At 35.5% G+C, this 25,455-nt stretch overlaps 1 protein-coding gene and 1 non-coding gene across 5 annotated transcripts in view; one reads left to right on the forward strand and one right to left on the reverse strand.

Annotated features, from left to right (window-relative positions):
• Positions 1-25,455, forward strand: part of TCF12 (transcription factor 12) — a 392,538-nt gene that overhangs the window by 138,170 nt on the left and 228,913 nt on the right. The gene's annotated exons all lie outside the window — the stretch shown is intronic.
• Positions 6,927-7,032, reverse strand: LOC123388251. Its single transcript, XR_006602806.1, has one exon. It is a non-coding gene; the product is annotated as a U6 spliceosomal RNA (small nuclear RNA).

Consider the following 25,455-nt stretch of genomic DNA (forward strand, 5'->3'; position numbering starts at 1 on the left):
CTCCATCCCAGGACCCAGAGATGATGATCTGAGCTGATGGCAGTCGCTTAACTGACTAAGCCACTCACTCAGGCGCCCAAAGAATTTATCAGATAATTTATTTAATAATAATAATAATAATAATAATAATTAATAAAATGAAAATAAAATAATAAATAATTTATTTAAAAATAAAGTGTGATTTAGCACTTCTACATTGTCATTTAGTTATGATTGGCCCTTGAACAGTGTAGGTTACAATTGTTCGGGTCCATTTATGTATGGATCTTTTTCAATAAATACAATACAGTACTGTAAATGTATTTTCTTTTATGATTTTTCTCAATAACATTTTCTTTGCTCTAGCTTACTATAAGAATAAAGCATATAATACATATAACATGCAAAATATGTATTAATCAGCTGTGTTATCAGCAAGCCTACTTCTAAACAGTAAGCTATTAGTTCAGTTTTTAGGGAATCAAAAGTTGTACATGGCTTTTTGACAAATAGGTAATTGGTGCCCGACCCCCCTCCATGTCATTCAAGGGTCAACTGTATTTTTATTCCAATGAACTTCTTGATCACATTAGAGAAAGTTTTCCAGGGCATACATTCTTTTGTTAAATGATTCATCATGCTCAGAAAGACTTCCAGATTTAACAGTGATTCACGTTACTAATTTTTCTTCTTTCCCAACTGTTCTAATATTTTATCAGTCCTTTTTTTACACATTTTTTTTCTGGCCAGAATTAAAAATCTTCTTAACTTTACTGTGTTAGGATTAAAATTTTTCATTCTGACTTCCATTCACATGTGACTTTCAGGTTATTTTCTTAAAGTACTATTTTTAGGGCAACATCTTCTGCCTAGAAATAATGCAGTATTTTCAAAGGTTCATGGATTTGTTATGTTTTTGATACACAAGTATATGTCTTGAGGTCAGTAAATATAAAATGTAAGGAAGTTCATAAGGGGGAAAACTTCCTCTGTTTATTGACTTTAATTTAGTCTTTGTGGTTCTGATGCCTGCCACACATAAAATACAAAAAGCAAATAAGAAAAACTTGGTGGGGGGAGTGAATGACAAAATATGGTTCCTCACTCTCAGTAGTTACTCAGTAGATGCTTATTGAAGAGAAATTGTTAAATTGGGGAAACAGATCTAATTAATGACATAATAATAAAATTTTCTACCTTATCTTTTTAAACAATCCACTGAAGCATTGCAGGGGAAGGGTTTTGTGAGGTTAGTTAATTGTAAATACTTAGGAACTACTACATGCAAGATGCTCTCCAGGCATTTTGTACTGTCTCATTTAGTAGGCAAAGCTGGTGTTACCTGATTTTTGCAAATGAGAAAACTCAGAGAAAACAGTGTGACAAGTCATATAACTTAAACTATATTTGGCCTCCTACCTCAAATCCTTTGTTCACCCCTGTGATTATAAAGACCTGTAATATGAAGATAGTTTCCTTTTTATTTTCTTGGTTTGTATTCTCATAAAAGTGGGACGAACCAACATTGATTTGTCGTAAACTTAAATGCCTTTGTAGTCTGAGCATCTTTATAGTAGGCTCCAGATATGCTTTATGGTTAGACTTTGGAAGATAACATCATTTACTATAAATAGTCATTTATATTGAAGAGTTTTAAACACAGAATATAATTGCCTCAGCAGGTTATCAATATTTCAGTCAGAGAGGAACTGATAGTTGAAGAAGTACCACAAATGGGAAATCTAACTTAGATCCAGTCACTTCTTTAAGCACCAGATACCTGCCTCTCCCAATTTTTCTCAGTGGCAAGATTGCCAAATAAGTCCTCCCACAATGAGAATGAAAAAGACATTTCTGAAGTTTCAGACAGCTTACATTTATTGAGCATTTACTATGTGACAGATGCTATATTAAGTGCCTTGTAGGTATCATTTCATTCTCATCCTTAGTCTATGCATTATGTACTATTAGCAACTTCCAGTTTTTGAGAATGAAATAGTCTTAATAGAGTTGTCATATGCCTAGTAAATGGAAAAGTCAGAGATTGTACTTAGGTCCAGTGCCCTATAAAGCATATTTTCCTGATAACGGCTTTTTTTTTTGTTTGTTTACTATGTGTATTTTGTTCTTTGTAAACGCTGAAGACAAAGTGAGAGACTAATGAGAGAAATTGGATATGGAAGGAAATCAGCTAGATCTAGTTTTTCTGGTACTTTTAAATTTCTGGAAAGAATATATTAAATGTTTAGAATATATTAGGTTTTCTTCACACTGCCAATAAATATCTTTTTCTTAAATGTACAGTTCAGTGAGCTTGACAGATGTATACACACCCATGTACCAAGGGAGAAATCGAGAAGTTTTTCTGGGACAGCAGGAGATTTGGAACTCAATCTGATCAGATAAGAATGTGGTTTTGAAGAAAAGTCAGGGGAAGAAGGTAGATCAGGGGTTTGAATATTGAAAAGTGATGGGAGGAACACCAAACAACTAAGATACTTGATATTGTGTTTGGATACAGAATTGGATAAGTCAATACAGTTCAAACCTTCCTACTTTGAGATTGACGGGTGTATACCACTTAGAATTGAGTGTGTCTTCACTTTATGAGTTACTGGAAGATACAGATCTGTTTTTAATTACTGTGAAATCAAAGTATGCTGATGTTTTTCTTCCTCTTCTTTCCTAAAGCAGCTCTGAGCAATTTATGAACTCCTCATATTTGCCCATTTTTTCTTCTCTCTTGTAAATGAAATAATTGAGGAAGTCAAGAATCCAAGTCTAGTTCCTTGCTCTTGGGCAGAAATCTATTTAAACTATGCATTTCATCTTTACAGATTCTTTGGGTTGAAAGTCCTAAGGATTTTAACATGATAATGATGACTAACTCACCCTGAAGCCATAGGACAAAGTCAGAATGAATGGGGTTCCTGCTTTAGGAAATATTGCCAATAAAAGTATTTTGCCAGCATTTTATCACTGACCACTTTCTCCATAGGGTTTTATATACTTGAAAGGTATTCTAAATGATACTGAGAAAACATTTTAAATGATACTCAGGAGTACAAACAGGTTTTTACATAGATTTTTATAAAATAAAGTTGTGAGATTCTAGCCCTTTCCCTGTATTTTAAGGTTAGCAAAGATGTGGGTCTATGAACAATTCCATTAGGATAGACTGTCTTCTATGTGTATCTTGATTACCATCTTGTTTTCAAAAAGACTAACAAGGTAATAATTTCATATACTTAAACCTATTACAAGGTAATAATTTCATATACTTAAACCTATTTTGAAGTAATAAATTGAGTAATTTAATAGAGATGCTTAATATAAGAAATTGTAATGGAGGTAAATGACCGCAAATTAATGGGTTATAGAGATTTTCACATTGAGCAGAAATTGAAGATCAACTTTTAGGAGTATTATGTTATTGCAGTAGCACAAAAGTATTACAAAAGTATACTTAATTCCCCCCCCTTCTGTTTTGTGTGGATCATGAAGGAAAACAAATATTTCTGAACATTTTATAAACAGAACTTTAGCTTCAGTTGAGAAATACCTTTCTCTTAAATATTGAGTGTAAAACACATATTTTTAACCCACTGAGCCACCCAGGTGCCCCTAAAACACATATTTTTAAAACATGAATTTTTCTACATTTGACTTGCATTAAATTTTCAAAAATAACTTTGCATTTACCTTTTCACCCTTTAATTTAAGTTTATTTCCTGGGTGTAATTGGAAGGACTTACCAACTTTAAGCCACTATTTATGTCCTTTCAGTAAGGTGTAACCATGGTGAAAGACCAACAAATCTTCTTTCCTGTTTTTGAAAAAAGGCATGCATTTACTGTCATTTGTGTAGTTTTTCAGTATATCATTTTGGTTTCTACTAACTTAGCATTGTTAGTGAACATAATTTGCTGGTATTTCACTTACTTATAAACTGTTTCTCACCTGGGAACCTACAAATTTATAGTTATATGTGCACAGAACCATGTGTGTTCATAATGTGATAAAAGTCACCTTTAATCTGATACTGATTTAAAATAGTATTTTGCCCTTCACAGTGTAAATTGCCTTCATGCAATAAATCTTTGGAAATATCTGAAAGACAGAAAAAGAGTATAACATTTTTAAAGCATGTAGTGGGGGGGACCTCTTTTGGGATAGAATTTACACACAGTGAAATAAATGGACTTTGAAGGAGGGGAGAGGTAAGGGGAGAAGGAGAGAGAATCTTTTTTTTTTTTTTTCCTTTTAAGATTTGTTTTATTTATTTTTTAGAGAGAGGGTGTGAGCCAGGAGAGGGGCAAAGGGAGAGGGAGAAAGAGAATCCCAGACAGACTCCCCTATGAGCGTGGAGCTCATCAACTCAGGGCCCAAGGACCCCAAGATCATGACCTGAGCCAAAATCAACAGTCCGAATCCCAACCGACTGAACCACGCAGGTCCACCGGGAAAGAGAAGATCTTAAGCGGGCTCCATGCCCAGTGTGGAGCCCAGTCTAGTGCTCGATCTCACAGCCCTGAGATCATGACCTGAGCTGAAATCTAGAGTCCAGTGCTTAACCAGCTGAGCCACTCAGGTGCCCTAAATGGATCTTAAATGTACAGTTCAGTGAGCTTGATAAATGTATACACACCCGTATAATCAGTACCTCATCTGAGATGAAAACATTACTCTCATGCCATGTTATGAATACAGTGGAATGCTTCCAGAATTGAACACTTATTTTTCAAGAAGCTGCTGGGAATGTTGGTGAACAACTCTGACCAAAAAGAGTTTAAGAGTTGTCTTCTGCTGAAGGGAGCTATCTTGATCTTGTCACACCTACTGGGTATATCCAGTGACTTGACAATGCAGTGGTAGGGTAGGGGGAGAGGTATAAAGCTCTTGGTCCACTTGCTGTAATTTGGGACGGTTTCTAAGGCCCGTCCCAGGTTGGGGACTCCCTATGTGATAGCCTAAGGCATTTGTGGCTATCACATCACAATTCGACTACTTCGTGTACCCGCTTGTGCTTCCTTCAACTTGTCATAGGTATTGCCCATGAGAGCACTTCCCAGTGGACTTCTTGAATGCAAATAATCCATCTAAGAGTCTGGTTCCCAGGAAACCTAACCCGTAGCACCTCAGAAAATTTTCTTATGGCCCCTTAGAAACACTCCGTCACTTAACAAACAATGATCATTCTTATTTTATTACCATAGATTAGTTTTGCCACTTCTAGAATATTATGTAAATGGAATCACAATAGTATGTTCTCTTCTGTGTCTGGCTTCTTTGCTAAAAAGACTCACCCAAGTTGTGTATAGCACTACGTTCTTTTTGCTGAATAGCAGTGTTCCATTGTGTTAGTAAATCATCATATATTTATCCATTTAGGTGTCTGCAGTCATTAGAAATATTTTAAAGTGTTTGGCTATTATGAATGAGGCTGTTAGAAACAGTCTTCGGTAATTCAGTTTGCAAACTTAAATGTTTTTATTTCTCTGGGGTAAATATGAAGAGTGGAATCTCTCAGCGTATATAGAAATACGTAACTTTTTAAAAAATTGCTAAAGATTTTTTCCAAAGTGATTTCACTATTTTATACTCCCACCAGCAATGTACGAGAGTTCTAGTTGCTCTACCCTCTTTCCAATACTTGAATTCTTATTGATATGTTATACTTAGTTTTATCATGTTATTTAATTTTTTTGTGCCTTGGTTCTTGCCTTTCTCACTTCTTTTTGGTTAATCAAATATATTTTTGTATTCCAATTTAATTTCCTGAATGAGTTTTTAGCTGTACCTCTTTTAATTATTTTAAGAGTTGCTCTAGGGATTAAAGTATACATTCATTACAGTCTATGTGAACTTTATATTTACCATATCAAGACAAAATTAAGAATCTTGTCAAGAATTATTTCATTTGCCTCTTTTTATTCTTTGTCATAAGACTATTTTAAAGTTTTCAAAACAGCTTCATAGTTTCTGCTTTTAATAATCCTGTGCACTTTAAAGAAAATTGAGGAAAAATAGTCATTTATCCTTATGTAACTACCATTTCTGTTCTTTCCTTCTTGTGGGTCCAAATCTTATCTGGTGTTGTTTTTTTCTTTTTCTTTTTTAAAAGATTTTATTTATTTATTTGACAGAGATCACAGTAGGCAGAGAGGTAGGTGCGGGGGGAGGGAAGCAGGCTGCCTGCTGAGCAGAGAGCCCAATTCGGGGCTCCATCCCAGGACCCTAAGATCATGATCTGAGTTGAAGGCAGAGGCTTACTTAACCCACTGAGGCACCCAGGCTCCCCTGGTGTCATTTTCTTCAGCATGAAGACTTTAGTATTTCTTGTACTTCAGATCTCTAAGCAGTTACTTCAGACGACTTTCTCTTTTCCTCTTAGAACTTTAATGATGTCATTTTATTGTCTCTTGCCTCCATTGTTTTTGATGTGTGGTCAGCCTTTATGTCACTTTCCCCTTATGTAATTTGTCTTCCTTCTGGTTGAATTTAAGATTTCTTTCTTTGTGTTTGCGTTTAGCCATTTGATGATTGTGTGTATTATTGAGGTTTGCTTTGTATTTTTCCTGCTTAGAGATTACTGAGATCATTGGATTTGCATATATTCAGTGATGTTTTCCACAGATTTGGGGACATTTTTGCAGTTTTTTCCCTCAGATGTATATTCTGCATCATTTTCTCATATACTTCTCATACTCTGATTACATTTATTTTAGACCATTTAATATTGTTTAACAAGTAGTTGAGGTGCTGTTTCTTTTCTCGAATTTTTTTTCAACTTCATATTGAATAATTTTTTATTGATTCCTATCCATTTTCACTTAACAGGTTCTTCTTCTGGTTCCAGTTCATTTAGTTTATTCAGTGAATTTTTATTTCAGTTAATACGATTTTAAATTCTACAATTGCCATTTAGATTTTCTTTCTTTCTTTTTTTTATTGGGTAGTGGTTCACAAGTTTTCATGTCTTCTTGTGTAGGGGTCATGATAATCTTATCTGTATCATTCTGGTTTTAGTGTATGTGCTGCTGAAATGAGCATTAGAATTTCCATTTTCAAATATATTTCCATTTTCTCTGCTGAGAGTGTCTTTGTCCATTCATTTTGACCATCTTTCTCTTAAAGTCTTTGAATATATAATAGCTGCTTTAAAATTCTTTCCTCCTGATTCCAACATCTGTGATCTCGATGTATGGATTGTTTTTCCTGGGCTAGAGGTCATATTTTTATTTCTCCATTCCTGTGTTAATTTTTTATTTTGTATTAGAAAATGTACGAGATGTGCTGTAGAAGTTTTGGTTTCTCTCTATAGAGTTTTGTTTTTTGCTCTGGTAAGTAGTTACATTATTGGTCAATTATCTGGAGGCTTGGTTTTATGCTCTGTTAGAACAGGTTTGTAGAAAGCCCAAATTATTTACCAAGCATCCCTGATTAGTTTCCTCTGTGGTACCCGTAGATGAAATCTATGATCAGTTATTTTAGCCTTCTAGGCATTGCTCTCAGTTGGGTTTCTTCTGTTGTCCCCTGTATTTATGTTGTTAGGTCAGCCAAGGATTTGAATGTAAATCTTTGTACCTTCCCCAAAGTCAAATCTGTGGCTTGACTTTATCCTTTCTATGCTTCCCCTCCTTACTTTCCAGCCACACTGGCATTTCCCAAATTCTGTTTTTTGGCTTCTTAAACAAAGAAGATAGTAGCTTTCTGCTTGTTCAACCATGATATGCCATACTGGCTATGGGGTGTCTTCATTAGACAAACCTGATAGATTTGGATCTTAGTCAGTGAATCTGGTTTATTTTTTCACTCTTCAGGTTCTTTCCAATTTCTGCCTTTTGCTCACTCTTCCTTGCCTTCAAATAGTTTTTAAAAAATTTTGTCCATAGTTTATAATTGTTATTTTCAATTGAATACCTTAGAAAACTGGTCACTAGAATATTTTGTTTGATAAACTTTTTTTTTTATTCCATAATTATCCCTTGCACTACTTCCTAGTCTACTCTACAGCAGAAGCAAGCACTGTCTTTATTTTTATCACTGTGATTTTGTTGTTTTTAGATCAGCATCTGAATGGAATCTGATTTCTATTATTAAGCATATGGTTACTGAGATTTATGCATGTTGTTGTATGTACCCCTAGTCCATGTCTTTGTATTGCTGAATGGGATTGGTTTAAATGGATAAACTATATAGATTTTTTTATTATTTCTTTCCTTCTCTCCCTCTGGCCGCCCCCCCCCTTTCTTTCTAAAAGGTTTTTATTTATTTGAGAGAGTGACCACAAGCCAGAGGTGAGGGAGGGAGAAACAGATTCTCAGTTAAGCAGGGAGCACCACATGGGGCTCAGTTCCAGGGCCCTGGAATCATGACCTGAGCTGAAGGCAACACTTAACTGACTGGCCACCCAGGTGCCCCTTTCTTTTTCTTTTCTTTTTTTTTTTTTTTTAAATAAAGTGATGGTTATCTGGATTGTTTTCAGTTTTAGCTGATATGAATGCTGTCCTTAATATGAGTGTAAAAGTTTTCTTGTGACTGTATGTTTTTCCTCACTGTGACTTGGGAAAATACCTAGGGATAGATTGTTGTGTCATAGGGTATGTATATTTTAATCTTTGAAGAAACTGCCAATTTTCTAAAGTGTAAGATTTGGTGTACAGATCTTATTTTTATGTCAAGATTATATAATTATTTAATGGAAGTCATTGTTAGTGTGTGTTTTTCATTGCTGATAAATACTTTTGATAAACACTCCTCTATTTTAAACTAAAAATACTCTGAGGTAAAGATTTCAAAAGTGGTATGATTTATTTACAAAGGCAGAGACCAAGTTTTTCAGCTAGTTTTAACAGCCCCAAAGGTGTTTGCTATGGTAGGTTTTTGATCGAATTACTCATCTTTTAAGTTGTAGATATTTTCAAATGACTTAAGTTCAATTATTTTTTTATGGGTTAAGCTTTAATTATGAGAGTTCAAAATTTAGAAATCCATACATGGTGCTGATTTTTGCTTATATGTTACTATAGTAAATATACATGCTTGTGGAGAACACAAGCCAGGGGCTCAGCTAAGAGTCTTCTTAATGTGGTTGCTTTTGTGTCTTGGTCATCAATTATGTCCTTTTTGAAGGCTCCCTTGCAAACTCCTACTGTTAAGTGAGACTGGGGAGAGTCAGTATAAGTTAAGTAAAAAGCTATACCTGCCACTAGAAAACCTGCCCTTATATTAACTTCCAGTGTTATTTTGTGTATAAAAACTTTTTTTTAATTGAACTGTTGTATGTATTTAGCACTATAGGTGATACAGTGTAAGAACTGAATGTACTCCTTTTTTTTTTTTTTAAGATTTTATTTATTTATTTGACAGAGATCACAAGCAGACAGAGAGGCAGGCAGGGTGGGGCAGGGAGCAGGCTCCCCGCTGAGCAGAGAGCCTGATGCGGGACTTGATCCCAGGACTCTGAGATTGTGACTTGAGCTGAAGGCAGAGGCTTAACCCACTGAGCCACCTAGGCACCCCAGAACTGAATGTACTCTTAAAATAATTGGAGGCTGCTTGTTAAATGGTGTTTACTTTTAACAGTTACAACTTTTGTGGTGTGTGACGTAGATTTTTAAGTTCAGTAAAAGTGTTGAAGAGGACTGAGTAAAGATTAATGAGGTTGGGCAAATTGTACAGCAAAGGTGAAATTGAAAGTGAGCATTAAACCAATAACACTTAAGTATAGAGGAGATAGAAGTGCCAAGAGAAATAATAAGAAATACTATGTATTATAAATATGCCTAATGGTTACAGTTGAGAGTTTGAATGATAAGCCACTGAATGACAGGTGCTTGAAGGTGGGGTTACTGTGTCTTGTGCATTTCTGTATCATCAGTGCCTAGAATCCTCCCTAAACCATGAGTGTGTATGCCATAATAAGAAATTAGTAAGTTTTTTGACTCCTAGGATTAGAAGGAAAGAGGCCATTGTAACTGGGTCTTCAAAGGCTTTGAACTAGGAAGAACAAAACCCAGCACAACTGACAGTAAACATTTGTAGAACAGATGATTAAATATTCCATTTCAGATTGAAGAATTTGGGATTTATTTTCTTGGTAGTGGGGCACTGAAACTGCTTACTTTTAAAATCTCGGGTAATGTGTTTTAAAGGGTTGTTTTAGGAAGATTACTTGAACAGGATATTCTAAGCTAGTGAAATGTTGTGTAGTACTGTTTTAGGAAGCTTCAGAGAGACTCTAGTGTATCATGAAATCCCAGAATAAAAGGGAACAGAAAGGCTGCCTCAAGGAGACATTCAGAAGGAATACTCAGTATAGGAATAGAGAGGGAGAAGAGAAGGCAGAATCAAAGATGATGCCAGTTTATAAGTCTGGTTGATCTGAACTATATAGCATTACCTGTAGTATTAGAAATATTAATAATTAAGGTCCAGAGGCATAGGAGGAAGAGATGAAGGACATACAGAGAATATGGTATTAAGATATATAATGGGGTTTAGGTGATGGCAGGAAAACCAAGTGAAAGTTTCCAGCAAGAATTTGATGATTTAAGACCCAAAATACAGAACTGAGATTAAGGCTGGGAATGTGCATTGGAAACGTCATTTGGAGGAGACAGTCAAAATCATAAAACTGAATTAGTTTTCCAAAGGATGGAGCATAAAATGAGAAGAACATGGGACGAAGAGCAGGTATTTTTAATTTTCACACAGTAGAAGAAGCAATAACTGTTCAAAAATAAAGGTCAAAAGGTTAATGTCAGCAAATCCCAGAGAGGCATGGTGGTTAACAGGATTAAATGCCGTAGGGTAGAGGTAGGCAAAATATGATCCATGGTCTGTCACCTATTTTTTATAAATAAAGCTTTATTGGAACACAGCCACTCTTCATTTGTTTATATTTTATCCGTGGCTGCTTTTGTACTACATAATACGGTTGAATAGTTGTAGGGCGAGTGTATCCATAAAGCCTACAATATTAACTTTATGGCCATTCACAGAAGTTTGCTGACCTCTGATACAGAGATGTAAGAAACAAAGACCAACAGAGGACCTTTGTGTTTTATTTTAGGATAACCTTTGGTGTTTTAAAAAAGTTCAGTTTTACCTTATAAACAAATATTTGTTTGAGAGCTTTCTGTGTGCCTGGCATTTGCTGCTGTGGTCTAGAAGGAGACTAGATAGTTGCATGAGATTCATTAATGAGTGAGTGAATAAAATGTGAGGACTACTGCAAGTGGTCAATGTAAATTTTTGTTGAGTCTAGAGAGAAATGAGTCATAGTTTAAAGGATATATGAGGAAGAGATTTTTTTCTTTTTTTTAAAGATTTTATGTATTTATTTGACAGAGAGAAATCACAAGCAAATGGAGAGGCAGGTAGAGAGAGAGAGGAGGAAGCAGACTCCCTGCTGAGCAGAGAGCCCGATGCGGGACTCGATCCCAGGACCCTGAGATCATGACCTGAGCCAAAGGCAGCAGCTTAACCCACTGAGCCACCCAGGCGCCCCGAGGAAGAGATTTTTAAACATAGGGAAAAATATGAAGGAAAATTCTTACGGAGTTCTCAGACTCACAGTGTGTTGCCATTGCAGGAATTAATGGTCTAAGACTTGAACGCAGGGAGTACACAGGCCTCATTACAGGAAATGAATAGAATTGTTTGTGGAATTAAGTTAAGAATAGTAATTGCTCACACAGCTGTTTTTAAATAGTGAATTGTGTTAGGTAATCAGCAAAAATCCACTAAAATGTACTTGATAGTTATGCAGAAGCTGCTTTATTGGTACTGACTTATGATCCTAATGGGTACTATAAAAACAAACAAACTAAAAACCTATGTATGCAGTTTTCACATCGGTATGCTACTGTATGTTTTTTGTTTAATGTAAAAGTACAGTTGTAGTGCTTTCATCTTCTTTCCCCACCACCAAACCCAGATATAATTGTCTTGTTCGAAAGAGCAGCACCATGAACTTTATGAGCGCACAGAGCAATGAGGTGTGCTCTCATTGAAAGGAGTAGTATCTGATTGCTTCTCTGTCTTCCTCCGTAGACAAAAATGGAATGTTTAATTGTGTCGTTGGATTTAGGGATACTGATTTTTTTTTCTGTTTTTCTCTGTATTTTGTTGGATTGTACTTTGGTTCTTTCTTTTAGATATGACTGTTTCTAGGACTCCTTTTAATTTATTTGTTAGCTTTTGAGCAATGCTCTGCTTTTTTTTGGTAGCTTCTCTAAGGATGTTAATACACATCATTAGCTTCTCACAGTCTATTTAGAGTTATATTGGTACCAGTTCACGTAAAGTGCAGAAATCTTGTGACTTTACAAGCCTGTTTACCCATGGCCCTGCCTTCCTTTATGCTGTATTTTTCATTTGTATTACCTCTGTTTTAACTCCTATGAGAGAATGTTATGCAGGCACTTCTTGGAGATATTGTGGGTTTATTTCCACCCACCACAATAAAGTGAATATTGCAATAAACTGAGTCAAATGATTTGCTTTTCCAGTGCATCTAAAAGTTAAATTTACACTATAGTGTAGTCTGTTAAGTGTGCAATAGCATTATGTCTAAAAAAAAATGTACACACCTTAATTTAAAAATACTATACTGCTAAAAAATGCTAACCATCATCCGCTTTCAGCAGTTTGTCATCTTCTTGCTGGTAGAGGTTCTTGCTTTGACTTTTGACTGGTTTGACTTGCAGACTGATCAGCGTGATCGTTGCTGAAGGTTAGGGCAGTTTCTGAAAATGACAGTAAAGTTTGCTGTCAATTGCCACTTCCTTTTCCAAAGATTTCTTTGTATCATCTGATGCTGTTTGATAGTACTTTACCCACAGTAAGACTTTAAAAATTACGAGTCAGTCTTTTTAGACCCTGCTGTTTTATCAAGTTAAGTTTTTTTGTAATATTCTAAATCCTTTGTTGTCATTTCAGCAATCTTCACAGTATCTTCACCAGTAGATTCCATTTCATGAAACCACTTTCTTTGCTCATCCATAAGAAGTAGCTCCTCTTCTGTTAAAATGTTATCATGAGATTACAGCAGTTCAGTCACATCTTCAGAATGCACTTCTCTAATTCTAGTTCTCTTGCTATTTCCACATCTGCAGTAACCTCCTCCATTGAAGTCTTGAACTGGTCAAAGTCATTCATGAGGTTAGAATCAACTTCTTTCAAACCCCTGTTCATATTGATATTTTTGACCTCTTCTCATTGAATCATGCATATTCTTAATGACATCTAGAATGGTGAATCCTTTCCAGAAGGTTTTTCCGTTGACTTTGCACAGATCCATCAGACTTGCTATCTATGGCAGCTCTAGCCTTACAAAATGTATTTTTTCAATAGTAAGACTTGAAAATTGAAATTACTTATTGATCCATGGCTGCAGAATAGATGTGGTGGGTGAGCAGGCATGAAAACATTAGTCTCATTGTGCATTTCCATCAGAGCTCTTGGATGACCAGGTGCATCATTGTCAATGAGAGGTAATATTTTGAAAGGAATCCTTTTTTTTCTGAGCAGTGGGCTCAAAATATTCAGTAAACCATGTTGTAAACAGGCTGTCATCCAACTTTGTCATTCCATTTGCAGAGCACAGGCAGAGTATATTTAGCATAATTCTTAAGGGCCCTAGGATTTTCATAATGGTAAATGACCATTGGCTTCAACTGAAAGTCACGAGCTTCATTAGCCCCTAACAGGAGAGTCAGCCTATTCTAAGAAGCTTTGAAGCCAGGCCTCCATCTGTGAAAGTCCTAGATGGCATCTTTTTCCAAAATAAGGCTGTTTCATCTACATTGGAAATCTGTTGTTTACTATAGCTTTTTTTTTTTAAGCCAAGAGAGCCTTTTAATTAAAAGTTATCAAATGTTTTTGTTGTTCAGAAATAGAAACATTAATTCATCTCTAAGACGAAGTATTTTCTGTGGCAACAAAAACACAAATTCTGGGTTCCACCGTCCTCTTGCATTCTTTTTTTAAAATTTTTAAAATATAAATTCAATTAATTAACATGCAATGTATTAATGGTTTCAGAGGTAGAGGTCAGTGATTTTTCAGTCTTATATAATACCCAGTGCTATAACCACCTTTCTTAATTATATAAGCTGGATCTTCTGGATAGCCGTTGCAGTTTCTGCATCAGTACTTGCTGCTTTACCTTACACTTTTATATTGTGAGGATGGCTTTCTTCCTTAAACCTTACGAACCAGTCTCTGCTACATTGACTTGTGCAGCCCCTTCATCTTTCTCAGCCCCTAGAGACCTAAAGAGAGTTAAGGCCTTGCTTTGCAGTCAAATGCTCTACCCCTGAGCTATACCCCCAAGGCCTTGCTTTGAATTAGGCTTTGGCCTAAGGGAATGTTGCGATTGCTTTGGTCTTCTATCCAGACCACTAAATCTTTATATCAACAATAAGGGTGTTTTGCTTTCTCATCAGTCATGTATTCTCTGGAAAAGTACTTGTAATTTCCTTCCAGAACTTTTCCTTAGTATTCACAGTTTGGCTAACTGTTTGGCAAGGAGACCTAGCTTTAGACCTTTCTTGGGATATCGACATGCCTTCCTCACTAAGCTTATTCATTTCATTTCTTTTTTTTTTTTTTTTAAAGATTTTATTTATTTATTTGAGAGACAGAGATCACAAGTAGGCAGAGAGGCAGGCAGGCAGAAAGGAGGAAGCCGACTCCCTGCGGAGCAGAGAGCCCTATGCAGGGCTTGATCCCAGGACACTGGGATCATGACCCGATCCAAAGGTAGAGGCTTAACCCACTGAGCCACTGAGCCATCCAGGTGCCCCAGTTTATTCATTTCTTGCTTTTGATGTAAAGTGAGATACGTGCTATTATTCTTCTTTCACTCAAACACTTGCAGGCCATTGTAAGGTTCTTAATTGGCCTAATTTCAATATTGTTGTGTGAAGGAACAGGGAGGCCTGAGGAGATGGAGAATGAGAAGAGTGAGAGAGTTGGGGAGTGGTAGGTTTGTGGAGCACTTGCAACACCAAAACATTTATTAAGTTTACCATCGTATATGGGTGCAGCAACTCTACAGAGCAGAGTTAAAATAGTAACATCAAAGATCGCTGATCACAGATCATCATAATAAATATAATAGTGGAAATAGTTTGACATAGTGCAAGAATTACCAAAATATGACATAGAAACATGAAGTGAGCAAATGGTGTTGGAAAAATGGTGCAGATAGACTTATTCAGTGTAGGGTTGGCACAAACCTTCAGTTTGTAATAAATACAGTATAAATACAGTATCTGTGAAGCACAACAGTATGCCTGTAATTTTTTATATAAATGTTTTAACAAAGTTGAAAGGAAAATACAGTTTTTTATATTTACTATTTCTGGTGCTCTTCTTTCCTTCCTCAGTTTCCAAGTTTCTCTCTCATAACATTTGTTTCAACTCGAAAAACTTTTTTTAGTATTTATTGTACTGCAGTTTCTTTTATTTTTTTTTTTGAAAATGGATTTCATCTCCATTCTTGAGGGATATTTGTATTTTGGCTGATACCCCCCCCACTCCCCTTTATTTTTTTTTTAATTTTGTTTTTTTAAGATTTTATTTATCTGAGAGAAAGAGAAAGAGAGAAAACACAAGTGGGTGAGGGGCAGAGGGAGAAACAGACTCCCAGCTGAGCAGGGAGTCTGATTTGGGGCTTCATCCCAGGACCCCAGGATCATAACCTGAGCCGAATCAAACGCTTAAACAACTGAGCCACCCGAGTTCTTCTCTACTCCCCTTACCTTAAAGATATGTTTCCATATGTATTGACATCCATAGTTTCTGGAGATAACTCTGCAGTAATTTGAATTGCAGTTTCTCTGTTTGTAATATGTCTCTTTTACCACTTTCAACATTTTCTGTGTATTTTTGGTTAGAAGTTTGTTATTTGTCTAGGTGTGGGGCTTTTCACATTTATCCTATTTAAGCTCACTGAATGCCTATAATTGGTAAGTTTATGTCTCTTACCACATTTGTGGAATTTTTGGCCATTATTTCTTTAACATTTTTTTTCCTGTTCTCTGTTCTGTCACTATGCCTATGTTAGACTTTTTAACATCTTCCCTTAGGTTTCTAAGGGCCTGTTTATTTTTCTTTTAATATTTTTCTCTTTTTATCAAATTGAATTATTTCTATTGAGCAGTCATCATATTTATACTCACTCCTCTGTCATCACCATTCCTCCCTTAAACTCATCCTGGAAGTTTTTTGGTTTGTTGTTGTTGTTGTTTTTAAGATTTTAGAGATTTTAATTTTTATTTGTAAGGCTTACATCTTGTCGTTTGTTTTCTTTATCTGTTAGATTTTTAGTCTTTTCTTGTATTATGAGCATATGTCCTTTACCTCATTAAGCATATTATAGTAACTGCCTTAATGTCCTTGTCTGAAAAATCTCAATGTCTGGGCCATTTGAGGTTGGCCTCCCTTGATTATCTTTTCCTTTGAGATTGGGTCACATTTCATTATCAAGGAATTTGGGATTGTATTATGGGTATCTGTGAATGTTATTTGTATGGAAATTTTGTTTTCTTTCATGTTCCTCAAAAGAGTTTGGATTTCTTTGTTCTAGTGAGCCATTAATTGGATTTAGACTTAAAGTACAAACTCTTTGTTGCCTGAGCTTGGCACCTGTTCAAATCTTAACTTGATTTTTTTTAGTCTCAACTACATATTGCCTTGTCTTGCCCGGTGAATATGTGCTTCAGGGCTCTGCCAAGACTGGCATAGAGATATACCAAAGTTTGGGACTCCTCTTTTCTACATCTCTTATTGGGATTTTGTCATTACTTTGTAATGACTAGGGCTGTTCTGGCTCTGACCTCTTCAAGCTAGAAAGACATTTATTGGAACTTTCGTTCCTGCATGCTGTGGCTACCTCTTATGTATGTACAGGATAAAAGCTTTGAGAACAAGAAGATCACCTATTTTGATCCTTAAAAACTGTTAAAAAGAGAAAGTCACTCATTCTAGTCATTTCTTCCACATTTATGTTATCATCTAAGTAAGCCTGTTAATTTTTTCACTCCCCAGAGCCTCTAAGTAGTTGTTTTACGTTTGTATTTTTCCCAGAATTTATAGAAGCTATCTGTGGGAGCTTACTAGATTGTTTTGGAAGCTGCGCCTACTAGGTCACTTGAGAGGTTTCCTCCAACATATTTGCCATCTGCTTTCAAAAATAATATTTTGTTTAAAAAATAAGTATTATTTTACTAATTCTTTATCTACTTAGACTGCTAGACATAACTTTTTTATTTTGGGCGCCTTATTTATTTATTTATTTATTTATGCTTGGTTTAAAGATTATTTATTTATTTATTTGACAAACAGAGATCACAAATAGGCAGAGAGAGGGGAAGGAAAGCAGGCTCCCTGCCGAGCAGAGAGCCCAATGTGGGGCTCCATTCCAGGACCCTGAGATCATGACCTGAGCGGAAGGCAGAGGCTTTAACCCACTGAGCCACCCAGGTATCCCAGGGTATCTTCTTTTTAATCCATCCATAGCTACTGAATTCTTATGACAGTTACACAAATGCCTTAATTTTTTATGTGCTTAGGCATTCAGTAAACATTTGAAAGCAGAATATACTTCTCCTAAGTACCAAAACAACATAGATATGAACAAGGTATGCTCCCTATTAATAAGTTTTATTGTTAGAACATAAATGAAAACAGCTAACAGTGTTTAAGGCAGAGTAAGTGCATATAAACTTCTCAAGAAGTGCAATTAATTTAGACTTACTTAATGGAGAACACTGCTCAGAGGAGGAGGCATTTGATCTTTGGCTGAATCAAAATTAGAAATTTTATTAGGTTAGGGGTTAGATGATGGGGGATCTCCTGGGGTAGGGAACAGTAGAATATGAATTTGATATGTTTGGGGAGTGATTAATACCCTGATGAGATTGAGGGCATTGAGTTTTTGAAGCGATATAATACGTACTGAAGCTGAAAGGGTAGATCAAGGCCACCTTGAAGAATGCCATACTCAGGAGTGTGAATGTTATTCCTAAAGCAGCAAAGGATAACATTTATGGAATGAATGGATGTGATTCAGCTTGTGTTTATGGCAAGATAAGTGGGCGGTCAATGTTAACTGTGGATTGAAATGGAAACATAAAAGATGAACAAGCAATACACAATACCTGAACCACGGCACTGTATATACATGAAGAGAACAAGTGGATAGTTAGTTGAAATACTGATGAGGTAGAAATTATTGTGAAGAGTGACTGGTTAAGGAAATACAAAAGAGAAGGGTGTGAATCAAGAGATTAATGACGTTTCTGACCACATTTATAAATATCCCAGCATCATGCTGAGTATATGAATATTTTTGGAACATATTTAATTATTTAAAATTCCTTTTCTAGTACTGTAGTATAGAGTGTACTATAATGAATACAAAGTTATTTGTCTTAGAACATGCGTTCAGGTCATTTCACCATTAATGGGTATATGAGGTCAGTGTTGGTTTAGCTACCAAGCCTAGTCAGGATTTAAGTTTCTTTAAAAGTTAATAATTTTTGCTGTTTTGGAGTAGTTGTCTAGCTTATAGAGTCTTTTGCAATCTCATCTCTCACCGCTCCTCACAGAATTTCAAAAAAAGTATGGTTATTTAGAAAATTGGTTTTGATTATTATTTTTAAAAGGAATGATAAGCTAACAAATAGGGAACCAGTTTCAGCCTCACTTTTATTAAACTGATCTTATTTCCATTTTATACATTCATTTTTCCATGCATATTTATTAGTACCTATTTGTGTCATTCACTTTTCTAGGTAACAAATACTTAACAGTGAACAAAATAGATTACATCCTTATTCTCATGGATTTTTCAATCTGTTGGAAAAAGAGCAGATAATAAACACCTCCACTGTAAGATGACATTTCAACAGAAACCTAAAGGAAATTAAGGGAAAGACCATTCAATATATCTGGGTGGGGAGCATTTTATGAAGAGGAAAGAGCAAGTGGAAAGGCCCCAGAAAGGGGGCCTGTTTGGTGTATTTGAGCAAAAGCAGGGGGCCATATTGTTGAAATAGATTCATCCAAGAGAAGGCGTAGTAGGAGATAAAGTTAGAGAGGTGGCAGGCAGAACCTGTAAAACATTGTAGACCTGTTTATTTCTGAGTGAGACGGGAATCCTATGGTAGATTTTGAGCACAAGATGGACATGATTGTTTCTAAAAGGTCGTTCTAGTTGGTATGTAAAGAATACAGACTAGAAGGGCTAGAAGAAGGGGAATGCATTAACGAGTGAGAGATTTTTTTTGCTGAGACTCATTAGAGTCTGAGACAGTCAAGCCTGTTTTTAAGAGTTGACTGTCTTTAGCGCCTCTATGAGGTAAAACAACTGATAGTGTTGTTTGGATACAGGGCTTCGGCATTTATATTGGAGAGAGGAGTACAGGTGTCCCCTGCTCTCCAAAACTTCATTTTATGCCACTTTGCTTTTACCAAAAACCTACATTTGTACCCGTTTTTGGTAACTGAAAGAAATCAGAAGAGGATTTTTGCTTTTACCAATGGTAATTGCCTATTTGCTTTTTGCCATTTCAAATTACAAAAGTCTTTTCATAGGACATTTTGTAGGAATGCTCTACTTTCAGATAGCAAAGGAAACAAGATACCAGGTCACCAGATAGTTCCCAGTGTGGTAGAAGATACCTGCTTGCACTCTGGAATTTAGTTTCAATCTCTGGCAATCAGGCATTATCTTTTTTTTTTTTTTTTTTTTTGGTAAAAGGTAGACTTGCCATTTTCTTTGGATCCTCTGCTCTGTTTCAATTACTGAAATATCCTTTCAAATGTATCTTTACATGGTATTTATATAGAGTGATATACCTAATAACATAGTAAAATAACTGTGTTTACAAGTTATTTTCAAAATTAGTCATTTTCTTGGAATTAGCCATGTGTTTATTAGTATATTTTGGCACTAGAATATCCCTACATTATATTTTTGTTTTTAGTAATATCAAATAGAAATTGTGGTTGAATTTTAAAAGGTGACCTGTGATTCCTTTTACTCTTCTTACTGTTCTCATTTTCTTACATACTTTTAAAAAGAATTAGATTGTTTTGACTGTTATTGCACAGTATCTCAATTTTTATTTTTATTTTTTAATTAAAGATTTTAATTTATTTACTTGACAGAGATCACAAGTAGGCAGAAAGAGAGAGGAAGGGAAGCAGGCTCCCCGCCGAGCAGAGAGCCCGATTGCCAGTCTCGATTCCAGGACCCTCAGATCCATGACCTGAGCTGAAGGGAGAGGCTTAACCCACTGAGCCACCCAGACACCCCTCAATTTTTATGTTTAAAAAAAACCTCTGTAATCACTATTATATACCTCATATGAGGAACCATGTCTTCTCTTAAATCCCCTTGGGATTTTAAGATTATCATAGCTTTTCTGTTTTATTTGTTTTCATTAATATTTAGCATAACAGCAAAAGGTTTGCTATTATATTCTTTTTTTTTTTAAGATTTTTAAATTTTATTTATTGAATAGAGAGAGAGATCACAAGTAGACAGAACAGCAGGCAGAGAGAAAGCGGGGGAAGCAGGCTCCCCACCAAACAGGGAGCCTGATGCGGGGCTCGATCCCAGGACCCTGAGATCATGACCTGAGCCGAAGGCAGAGGCCTAACCCACTGAGCCACCCAGGTGCCCCAGATTTGCTATTATATTCTAATTGACCCTACTTCACAATGAATTTCTGGAAAAACACATTGGTAGATTTATTTTATAAGTCTGTAAAATCATATAATAAAAATGGTGTTGGGATTTATTTGTATATTAACTTAAAATTGATTGTAGCCTTGGAGTGTTAACTAAACAAATACCATTACTCCACAAATAAAATTGAGTAAAGAAACTGTTGAAGAGACACATGGATAGCTTTGGTTATCTAACATAGCCATCTCCAGTCCAATTTCTTTCATCAAATTATTTATTGAATCACGTTATAGCAGATGGCAGTCCTGCCAAGTTTATTGTCTTTCCCTTATTTATAACAGTGTTGGGATTTGATATTTGTAAAGTACATTTTACTTGCTAGGATAAAAAACTTGATTTCAGTGCTCCTAAAGGGGTGTGTGCGTGTGTGTGTGTGTGTGACAGAGAGAGAGAGAGAGAGATTCCCTGTGCTCTTCCTTCCAACTTTATGTATGTCCCTTTTTCATAAGGGTAGATACCAAGCAGAGTGGTTGTAGTGTCTTGTTTTTCTTATCAGCTTTTACTGCAGGGATATCCTAACCACTCTTCACTCCATTCTTTGTATTGTCTGCCTTCTTCCTTTCATTCTTTCTGTGCTCAATAGACTCCCCACTACTATCTGAAATATTTTCCCAGTTCCAGAGCTGTTTGTCACTTTACTCTGGTCTCAGCATCAGGTGGCAGTCATTGATGACAGTGGCAAGTAGGAAAAGATGGAACTGGTCAGCAGCTTTTCTCCTTATTCACTCCTTGTACCTCCTGGCAGATCTTCCCGGAGTCTAATCAAACCATGAGTAGTACTTTGTGTTACACGAACTCTGTACTGTTTTGGGCCCACGTGGGAGGAAAAAACCCAGATGTTTAGAGTATAGAAAAGTCATTCCCCTCCCCCACCAAAGTCTGTTTCCAGTTTTTGCTAATGGATAAAAACCTCGAGGTTTATAGGACTCTGTACTAGGAGAATAAAAGAAGAGGTAGGATAGAAGTTGTGAAGTAGTTTTATGATCAACTCAAGAGAATACTTCTGAGCAAAAACTAAAGACGGTAGCAACAGAGAGGAAGCAGATAGACTAATATCTGAGCTCTTCATAGAAAAGAGGATACTGCTGTATGTTAAACTTTACCATGAAGTTTGCTTGCTTCTCCAAGAATTTTGCTCTCTGACACCTCAGAAACTCAGTTTTTACCTTATTCCTTCTCCAGAGTCCTACCTAGCCTCTTAAGGAACTTCCTGTGTATGTAGTGACTTATGATTTGATTTTAGTTACTTTTCCTATTAAATGAGAAGGTAGCGAATTGTTATCTTAAATTTATAGACCCTTGTGTTTTTATGTAAAAAATTTAATGTTCTTTACTGGAAAATATTAAAAATAGTATGTATACCTATTGAAACTGGGCCTGTGGAATCAAAATATATATTAGACTGTATTTAATTGATTCTATATAAAAAAGCTGGTATGTAAGAGAATCTGTATATAAAATACTGAAAAAAGCAAAAGGTTATTTAAATCTCTATATTAAATTATTGATTAACCCTTTTAATCTTGTTGACTAGAAATAGAATAATTTATTAGAAAGTTAAAACTCTAAGTATTTTTACCACTCAGTGATTGTCAAGCTTTCTCTTACATCTAGTAGTTTAATCTTTTAATCGAGGAACTAGCTTTTCTAAAAATTGTTGACATTGGAATTCATAGACTAGAAATGGGAAGATAGAAAATACATGGCAGGGATGGTACAGATGTATCTTAATAGGAATGTTTTCTTCCTAATCACTGTATTGCAACTGTATTCTATTTTCCTATTGATAAATAGTTCTTTAGATTTTTATCAATTTGTCTAAATTTTGGTCAGTTTGTACAGTTCTGTATTATTTTCTGTGTATGATTTCTTTTTTTCTGCTTACCTTGGTCTTATGGCTGAAGCTTTGGAAAGGTTATTATTCCTTTCATATTTCTGTTTGTACAGCCATTGTCTTCAGCAGAAAGGAGTCATTGATGCTGAAAGATGACTCTTGACTTTGTCAGTGCCAGCCACGACCTTCTCAGAGACTGGATATGTTAACAATAAAACTATAGAGCTCTGAGTTTCAAACCACGCCAAATCCTTGTTAGTCTTTAGCATCCTTTGAATCCCCCTGCCATGTCCAGTATCACTGATATGTCACATTCCTTAGCTGTTAGCTTAATTATCATCTCTTTTAATTTCATTAAATCTTTGCTCTTCTTTTACACTGTGGGAGTAATTAGTGTCACTTAATGAAAATTGAGTATGTGTTTTCACAGAATTTCATATATCTTTTAAAAATCTTGTCTGTGATGTTTTCTATAGCAAGCACTTATCTTTTTTTTGTATTTTCTTTTACGGGTGTATGTTAATAACACATAGACCTCATATTTATTTCTCATTTGATATAAGACCGTTCAGAGTCGTAAAACAAATTATGGTCTGATTATTTTCATTAGGCTATAAGTTTCTATTCTGTGTTCTGAACTTTAACTGAAAGTAAGATTACCTTCCCCCTCCCAGCCCCACCATTCTTTTTTTTCTCCATGGATTTGACTACTCTAGGCACTTGATATAAATGGAATTGTACAGTATTTGTTCTTTTTGTGGTGGTTTATTTTGCTTAACATAAATGTCTTCAGGTGCATTAAGGTGTACCGTGTGTAAGAATTTCCTTCATTTTTTTAAAAGACTTTTTTATTTATTCGAGAGACCGTGACAGGGGGGAAGGTCAGAGGGAGAAGCAGACTCCCTGCTGAGCAGGGAGCCTGGTGTGGGACTCCATCCTGGCACTCCAGGATCATGATCTGAGCCTAAGGCAGTCGCTTAACCATCTGAGCCACCCAGGCTCTAGAATTTCCTTCATTTTTAAGGTACTGCATTTTATGTATATGTCACATTTTATTTATCCATTCATCTGTCAGTGGATACTTGAGTTGCTTATACCTTTTGGCTATTTTAAATAATGCAATAGAATAGGGGTGTACAAATATTTGAGACCCTGCCTTCAGTAGTCAATTTAAGTTTGTATTTTACTTTGGCTATGTAGTATAAAAAAACTTTACCTATATAGAAAAACAGTTGCAAATGGGAAGTATGATTTAAAAAATTAAATTTTCAGAAAATTATTTGCAGTTTCATAAGTAGTTTTTTTATTATAGGATTTTGTGTGTTAGTAAGTAGCCTTTTCTTGGATTGGGTCTCATAGGAATTCTGACTGCTATTCTACAGTGTTGCTTACAAAGAAAATGCTTGGAATATAGCCCAAAGTAATTAGTGATACTGGAGAGATGGTAACAAAGTATATTTTTTGTGATATTTCCCAAACTTGTAAAAGAATCTTTCCTAAATCTAGAATTTTACTAAGAATTATCCAGGCATGAACAAAACACTGTGTATTTTTGTTTATCATCTCTCTTTGTTTTCAAAGCTTCTGGTTCACTTGAAATTATGCCTAGAGTGTTTTCTGTAGTAGGCACCCATCTTTTTACTATGGTGTTTTTAAAAACTTTTAAAAATGTACATTAATCACTTAATACAGAAAGTACAGGTTCATAAAAAGAATAAATTAAGGTCCTACTAGCTGATTTAGTGATTAGTAAATTCTACTTTGGAAAGTGAGTCCTCTTCCTGTTTGTCACCTATCCCTTCAGTTGGCAGTTCTGTCCCTGTGAAAGAGTGAGAATCATGGCTAGTTACTGGAGAATTTGTGGTATTTAACTCACTACAGACCACATTCTCATCTAAATCACAGAGGATGTCAAGGAATTTTTTTTTTTTTTTTTTTTTTTTTTAAAGAAAAGGAGGTTCTAAACTTAGTAGAATGTTGTCTTTGGAACATCTTGAGTTTTCTTATGAAAGCATGAAGAAAAGTCAGCTGTTCGTGTTTGTAGAAAACTTGGAAAGGGTTGGGAAAGCATACACTGCTTGGGGTCAAGGATGAAAAGGACTGGTCCTTGAAACAGCAAAGGGAGAGATACCTAGATTGAGAGGTCTCTAGCTCTTTCAACTTTTTCTAGGGAGTGGCAGGGAGGTGAAAATAATGGAGCCAAACCTTCAGAAGGTACATTAAGGAACACAATAAATTGATTTTTTGTTAATCCTTTTTCACTTTGAGTTATCCTTTGCAATTTTCATAAGAGTAGATCTACTTGGGGCTCGTGGGTGGCTCAGTCATTAAGCATCTGCCTTAGGCTCAGGTCATGATCCCAGGGTCCTGGGATGGAGAGCCCCACATCAGGCTCCCTGCTCAGCAGGAAGCCTGCTCGCCCCCCTCACCCACTCTCCCTGCTTATGTTCCCTCTCTCGCTGTGTCTCTCTCTGTCAAATAAATAAATAAAATCTTTAAAAAAAGAGAGAGAGAGACAGTAGATCTACTCATTTAAAATCAGATTTTAGAGGAGATTTTACTAGGATGAGTTGTCACTACATTTTTATTAGTTTTAATGTAAATAACATTGATTTGTTATGATTTGGTATAGTTTGATTTAATTTGATACCTTCAGTTAAGAATATCTAGTCAATGTCGTATTAGAAACTAATTTTATTAACTTGACTTAATTTTATTAACTTACTAAAATTAAAATTTTGTTAACTTATTAACAGTTTTCCAAATTGTTTCATTCATTCTTTCTTTTTTTTTTTTTTAAAGATTTTATTTATTTATTTGACAGAGAGAAATCACACGTAGATGGAGAGGCAGGCAGAGAGAGAGAGAG

This window comes from Mustela putorius, unplaced genomic scaffold, assembly GCF_011764305.1.
Source record: "Mustela putorius furo isolate JIRA1106 unplaced genomic scaffold, ASM1176430v1.1 tig00003896_pilon_pilon_pilon, whole genome shotgun sequence".
Lineage (NCBI taxonomy): Eukaryota > Metazoa > Chordata > Mammalia > Carnivora > Mustelidae > Mustela > Mustela putorius.